This window comes from Anarrhichthys ocellatus, unplaced genomic scaffold (assembly GCF_004355925.1).
Source record: "Anarrhichthys ocellatus isolate YVR2014 unplaced genomic scaffold, GSC_Weel_1.0 scaffold57, whole genome shotgun sequence".
NCBI classification, from domain to species: Eukaryota; Metazoa; Chordata; class Actinopteri; order Perciformes; family Anarhichadidae; genus Anarrhichthys; species Anarrhichthys ocellatus.
The window spans coordinates 1,254,018-1,261,473 of NW_022280087.1; positions in this window are offsets into that span (position 1 = coordinate 1,254,018).

Sequence of the window (7,456 nt, forward strand, 5' to 3'; positions counted from 1 at the left end):
AGAGAGAGAGAGAGAGAGAGAGAGAGAGAGAGAGAGAGAGAGAGAGAATTGTATGTTAAAATATGCAAATAAGGCAATATCTTATTAAATACATTTCCTGACCAGAAATGTGAACATTGGATAAACCCAGGTTCAAAATTCTTGATTCATTTTGTCGACATATTAGAAACAAAGTTTTTACATCTCTTTGTATCACTCCATAAATCAGAAATTATTGTCAACAGCAATTTTCATCATGTTTCTAGGAATAAAATATTGTATAAATGCGGCTATGAATGATAAATGAGCATCTCCTCTGTAAAAACCTTCAGATAGGAATGAAAGTAGATTCACGGCAGCAGGATGCTGCATGTGGGATTGATAAAAATAAAAATAAACTATGGTTGCTATGTTTTTCATATTCAAGCAACATGTGACCCAACGTGGCTCATATGTGATTCATATTTGTGGAACACCATGGAGCTCTATGGCACAGAGGAATAAGATGCATCACACTATGTCAGGGCACCATAAAGGTTGCCAGGTTGCCAATGGCAACACTTTTGAGAACTTGTCAACCAGTTCTTAGCCTTTTTATCACATCAAAAATAAGCAAAACGTGCATCTCTCTTCAGCTGTATATGTGAGAGGGGAATCAGCTGTCTCAGCAGTAATCCAGACAGACTGCAGGTCTTCTCTCAGAGTAGAGATGATGGACAAGCTGATGTTGGCGTTGAGGGACCCAAAACAAGACTCGGTGGTGGGAATCCAAACAAAGGTCCAGAAAACCAACATTTAAAAGGGAGAGAACGGATGGACAACCGGTGACTCGCTGGAATCACTTCTGGGGAATCTGTGAAGAACACTGCTATTTTATACACCAGGAATGATTCAAATTCTGTAACAGATAAAACACAAAACTCTTTTTGTTTGGTGACTGTAACAAAGCTTTTATGTCATTTTATTTTCATTAAGCTGAAGCATAACTGTATCTTAATTACTCAAAATATAAGGTGAATTAAAAATCGCCATATTTTGAGTTTCGGCAACCAAAAGCTGACGCCTGGTTGTCAGCGATGCAGCCACTTCTAAAAGTTATCCCTGTTTGGATATACGTGAGATGGATCAGCAGATTTGTTGAGGAACCCTTTATGCCTGTAAGAAATGCTGCTTAACAAAATAACAACACAACAACACAAACTACCATCTCAAAACTGACAAGAGTCAACACTAGCTGAACACCTTTACAAAAGTAGTGTTTACTGGAAGGTTATTGTATCACATTGCATCTTACAGTTCTAACATGTATGTCTGAGGCGTATGTCTCACTTTTAGGGGGAAAAAACCCTGAAAGTCCACAACAATATGAACACCACATTCTTTGCCGAGTGAAGTTTAGTTTTCAAAGCCACTGATTCTATTTGCTGAGACAATATGAAACCACAGGGACGTAAACCTTACACTAGTAGCACACACTAGACATTCCTTTCATAATTTCAAAGTGGCTTTCATATCCCCACCTGTCATAAACAGTCGATAGCATCTCGTGTATTTCAAAGCGATCCCCTGTGCCCAGCCGTCTGCCTCGTAAAGGTCTCTGTCGTCTTAAAGCCCGTGGTTAGTCACTTTCTTTGAGTGCAGACTCCACATCCAGAAAGCAGCAATTAACCATAATTACCCCTTGACGCTCTATAGCACTCACTACCCTTCATTTCTGCTGCCCCCCCCCCCCAATTCTGATTCTCCGAGGGGAAAGGAGGGGGATGTGTTTGCATTCTGTGGTATTTCCATGATAACTCCTCTTACTATCATTCTTTCTATGGGCTTGGTAGCAAAAGAAAATAAAACCTCTAAAGGCAACAAAGAGTAAAACGTGATGATGTTCCTTTACCTGACATTAAATCACATCAATATATTCTGATGAAGGATGGATTACAGAGACGTTTAAAGGGACAAAGATTCTCTTTTGTAGTTCTGCCAACATTTACCTCAACATGGACAATACGTACATCCCTACGGACTTTGAAGTAACGACCATGTATTGTCATGAAGTTTTGTAGACATCCATCTTGGTGGTAAATGTGATGCAATGTTTCCTTTAATTCATATTTGAGTTATTAAGTCGGAGCTCCTACACACTGACTTGCAGCAATACACTGTAGGTTTTAGTGCCTTGCTCAACAGCCTTTTAAGAGGACACACAGCTGTTGTGGTATTATGAGCTTAGATACGCATAGTGCTTTTAGATGGTGGTGGGTTAACATGCAGGAATGTTTGGCTCATTGTTAGTTATGTTTCTAAATAATTATATGAGGGATGGGTCATGTTAATATGAAAAATAAACAGTCATTCATTGAAATGATTCATTCTTTCATTCATAACAGAAAGCTAAAATGTGAGAGGTTGAAAATGTAAACTGCTGTTTCAAAAGTGAAAAATAGGATTCAAACAATTCAAAATAAGATTTGAATGCTTTAAATCGTTGCTTCACTCTCACGATGTTTGCAGTGTCATCTTGGAATATTACAAATCAGTGTTTTTAAAGTTTGGACATGTAGACGTGTGTCAGCTGATCACATTACAATTGACATTTCTTTGAAATGCATCATCGCCATTGTGGCCAAAATGGATGAATGTAGTAATGGATTTTGGTTACTTGTTCTGTAAGTGAGACCCATTGGGAGAGAAGTCAGAGCACGACCTCACTTACAGCATCACCAGCAGGCAGACTAAACATAAACATGCTACAAGTGCACATTGAAAACTAAAGCTCTGTGTCTCTGTAGCATTACATCTGATGAGCAGGACGGCCAATGACTGGTGGTAACATAACACATTCACCAGGACATAACATAATACTAATCAGTGGCTTTAATGCTATAACTGGCTGTCATAAAGACAGTGACAAGAACCGATCAGGGTACAGAACCAGGTTGATCAAATCAGCATAAAGACGACATAACAAGGAGACTGACTGAATACAGCAGCTTATATCTGTTTGATTGAGCAGATTCAGATCTGTAGTTGGATGATGGTGAAGTTTCAAAAACATTTTGTTTAATTAATTCCACAGTTTAATCATGTTTTGGGTGAATGAAGTCATCATATAAAGCCACGTCTGTTCTAAGGTTTAAGGTGGAATGATCTTATAAAGCTGCTGGTGCCAACAGAACACTTTCATTAGTCCCACTTTCAGCCTGTTCAGCATGCAGGCTTTTCATTTAACTAGGAATAGATTTTGAGTGATTATACGTTTAACATTTGTATTATAATGTAAAGATGGACAGCATAACATTTTGCCCACTGAGAGCATACATCTTTAACATGAACTATAGTGCTGTATATCAGCCTCAGTGTGGATCCTCTGCAGGTTTCTGCCGGTTAATTTTCCTTTGATACATTGTGCAATTAAAATGTTTTGGACCTGTGTGCTCATAAGAAGCCCGCCTCCACCATCTCCGACCCTGCAATACATCTCTACTGTACTAAATTCCAAAAAAAGAAAAAAGGGACACGCTTAAAGTACGATGGCCATGTTTTTTTTAATCTCTGTTCGGCGGTAATGTGCCGTCCATGCAAGGCTGCCAAAGCAGAAAATTGTAGTGCCTTCTCATAAGAAACTATAGGGTGAGCTTTGATGTATGAGAAGGAGCCGTTGGCTGCTGCATCTAGCAATTATCCATCAGGAATCAGAAGGGAAATATGGCTTGGGCTGCATTTATACCTAAATATGAAAACCACAGGGAGAATATAGAAAATCATAAAAACATTGCTTTGATGGAATACAAAAAACAAAAGGAGGACAGAGGTCAACAAGACTGAACAGATCAGAAATCAGAGAGCAAACATTGGAGCATAAACAGCAGACTCAGACTTTGTCATATAAGTGAATACCTGATGGAAGCTATTTTCCTCCTTTTGTACATACTGCAGCTTCACCAGGAAACGCTCCCTCGCTGTGGCAGCTCGGGCTTCTTATTTTGGCTTCCTGGACACAGTGGACAGAGAGTTTTTTTGAGAACGGTTCTGTTCCTCCCTGTTCTCTTAAAGTAGATGCCACATGTTGTAAAAAGAGACACCCCAAGAGACATCTGTGGTATGTGCTTGTGCTCGACTTTGCATGTGTGTGCATGTACAGTTTTTATCCACTTAAAGTCAAGGAGTCATATTCAAGGACTGTAATCACCATTTGGGGTTGGATGGAGTGTATATGTGAATGCTTGTCTTAATGTATCTCTCTGTGTGTGTGTGTGTGTGTGTGTGTGTGTGTGTGTGTGTGTGTGTGTAGTCAGGTTTGCTTTATGGACATTTATCACGTTAAAATCCGATTCGGTTATTTTAAAGATTCATTTTCGTCTTTGGTAAATTCATTTTTCAACTAAAGGTGGTAATGGAAATCTGTCCACACTTTTCAACGAAATCTTTTTAACATTGCTGTATTTACCGCACAATTATTTTATCTTAACTCATTATTTTTGATTCATTGTACCCTATTTCATTGTATGCATCTTTCTTTTGGTTTCATGACCTCTGTCCCCATCATCATCATTTGCACACCGCCCATATTCAGAATCCGTGTCTTAAAACCAGCCATCAAGTCTTTTAGAAGGTAGTGATGTCACAACTATACAGTCACGTGTAGAAGTGCAGCTAAACTCTGCGTAGTTAACACACTCAGTGAGTCCCTGGCTGAAGTGGAGCTGTGAAGATAAGGAAGACCGGAAAACGCTGACCAATCAGAGCAGACTGGGGGCTTAAAGAGACAGGTGCTAAAATGGAGCGTTTCAGACAGAGGGTGACTACAGGTATATTTATACGGACAGTATGAAAAGAACAACATGTTTTTTTAACTGTAAAGCGTGTAAATATGTTCTAGTGGAAACCCCAAATTCAAGTATGAACCTGAAAATAAGCATGATATGTCCCCTTTAAAGCTGGTCACAACAGGTGCATGCTTTAGCCGGTGCCTATTGTTCTCAATCTGATTCTGCGGCTTGCCTCCATTTGCTCTAATCGCTAACTGAAGGTCCGTCTCCTGGAGCCGCCACCCACCCTCCTCCCCTCAAGTCTTCCACTGGTGGCAGCGAGGACAAAACGAAAATATGGGTCGTTTCTTTTTGTTTCTGCCACTTTGAATTTAATCAAATAAACAAAGTATCAAAATGTACTGGGACCCTGTACCTTCAATGTGACTGACAAGCCCTCGGGGCAGCTCTACGTCTTCGTCCTCTCGGCCTGAGGACAGACTGGATGCTGCTGTAGTGACTCACTATCGCCTCTCCAGGCACAAGACAGGACGGGCTGGGGCTAGCTGGTTAGCGCACTAATTTCAGTAGATATCTCGGCAACACAATACATAGGCCTCTTCACATTCTGGTGATAATGTTGGCTCGTTTTTTGTATGTTTTAAACTAAAATCCGGCCAGATCTTACAATGCACCTTTAAAGCAAGTAAGATGGAAGAATATGGCTTCAAAATGTCATCTGGTGCAGTTTTAGTATCCAATGTGTTTGGTCCCGAGTGCCCACACCCTTAACCAAATGCAGCATAAAGCAGCCCTGCCTTAGCAACGGTATAATCCACACAAACTGCTGAGCATCCACATTATGGAGGTACCACAAATTCCAAAAGGACAGGAATTGCACGTATGCCCCCGCCAGCAGCATGACTTCATCATCCTCAAACAAACCAAGTGACCACTTCACCAGGAGCTGCTAAAATGTTACGACGGGGGTAAAATATCCTCACATCAAAAGGCAGGTGCTCCCACTCAGCTAATCCAGGAGAAAAGCAGTGTAACAGGTCAATGTGAACCCTTCAATTACACCATTAAGCTTCAATGTCAGCCATATTTGAATTAATAAAGCCTTATAATTTGCTTGGCGGAAATTTCAGGGTCATAAGAACCCAGAGACCACAAGGTTTCCCTGCAGGGAAGCTCCAGAAGACGTGGCCACCCACCAAACTCATTCCTCACACTCGCACTGGAATCTTAACAGGCTGTACTGTCAAAGGGTGACTCGTATCCAGCTGATAGAGCCTCCTGGTGTGGTGACATCTGGATCAACGCGAGCCACAGAGACTTCAGGGACGGATGGATGAGGCCGAGACGAGGGCGTCTGCAGAAGGACAGCAAGAGATGGAGACGGACTCAGCAAGTGCCTGTGGGCAGCTCTCTCTCTGTGCGCTATTTCCAAAAGGAGAAGCTTGTAATTACAATAAAGCGGCCATATTATATTGCCGACTTCCTTGGAAAGTCTGTATTTTACTGGGCAGGGCTGCAAACGCACACACACACACACCCTACTAGCCACAACACACCCCGAAATAGATCAGAGCAGGGGCTTGCCTGGGAGGAAACGGAGAAAGGGAGTGGACTGATGCTCTGGACACTAACAGTGGGGTCAAAGAGTACGTGCGATGAATACACACTCAGCTCGGCCTGGTGCAGCTGCTGGAGGTGTGCGGAGCCAGGTAAAAAAAGAAAAGAAAAAAAAGGGGACTTAGAAAGAGAAAGGGTCAGTGATTTTAAATCTGGCCACCGAACACACCCAGCTAACCACATACCTCGAAATAGGCAAGAAGAGGAGGAGGAGGAGGAGGAGGAGGACGAGGGGAGGGAGGGAGGGTACACCTAAGTGGGCGTGTGTTTCTGTGTGGGGTGAGCTCGGAAGTTTGCGTGCCAACTGATGTATAACAGTGTGTGTTTGTGTGACCGAGGGACAGTTTGTACACGAGCACACAGCATATTATGACAAAGTGCACTTGTCTTTTCATATTCCTACAAAGTAAAACAAAAAAAACACAGCGTGTGTTCCCTTCTCTCTCATTCTCAGCATTTTTCTAGTGTACGCGTTTCATTAGTGGCTTTCAGCAATTCTGTTGTTTTTGGGAGTATGAAGAAAGCTTCCTCGTTAAAAATAGCAATAGGTGAACTCCAGGATTTGCTCTATTTAGCACAATTACTCACCGTTAGAAGGTAATTTGCCCAGATGGCGCATAATGGCTGGACTAATAAAAGGCAATTAGAAGGACTGGTGATATAGCACGAACCACAAAGCAGAGAAAATGCTACACTGAGCCACAAAGTCAAATCATTTCAGCGTATATATGAGAAGCAGGTTTCATTTACACTGTATTCATTTGTTAAAAAACACAAATTCACCACAACAAAATCAGATAAGATCCATATCTAACCAACACTGAAATATCTAGAAATTGTAAGGGGCGTGCCCACAAGAACAGGAAATTCACTTTTTCCTCATAAAGGCCAATGAATATTACTTAAGCCTGAAAAAGCACATCTAGATCTGCATCTAAATACCAACATCCCATAATGAAGCAGCCAGAGATGGAGGAGAGAGATAGAACACGGATGAAGGTTTGAGGAAACTGCTGCCTGGGAGGGGGGGGGGGGGGGGGGGGCAAGGGACAGGCAGGAAAAAAAACAGCAAAGAAGGAAGAGAGAGGGGGAGG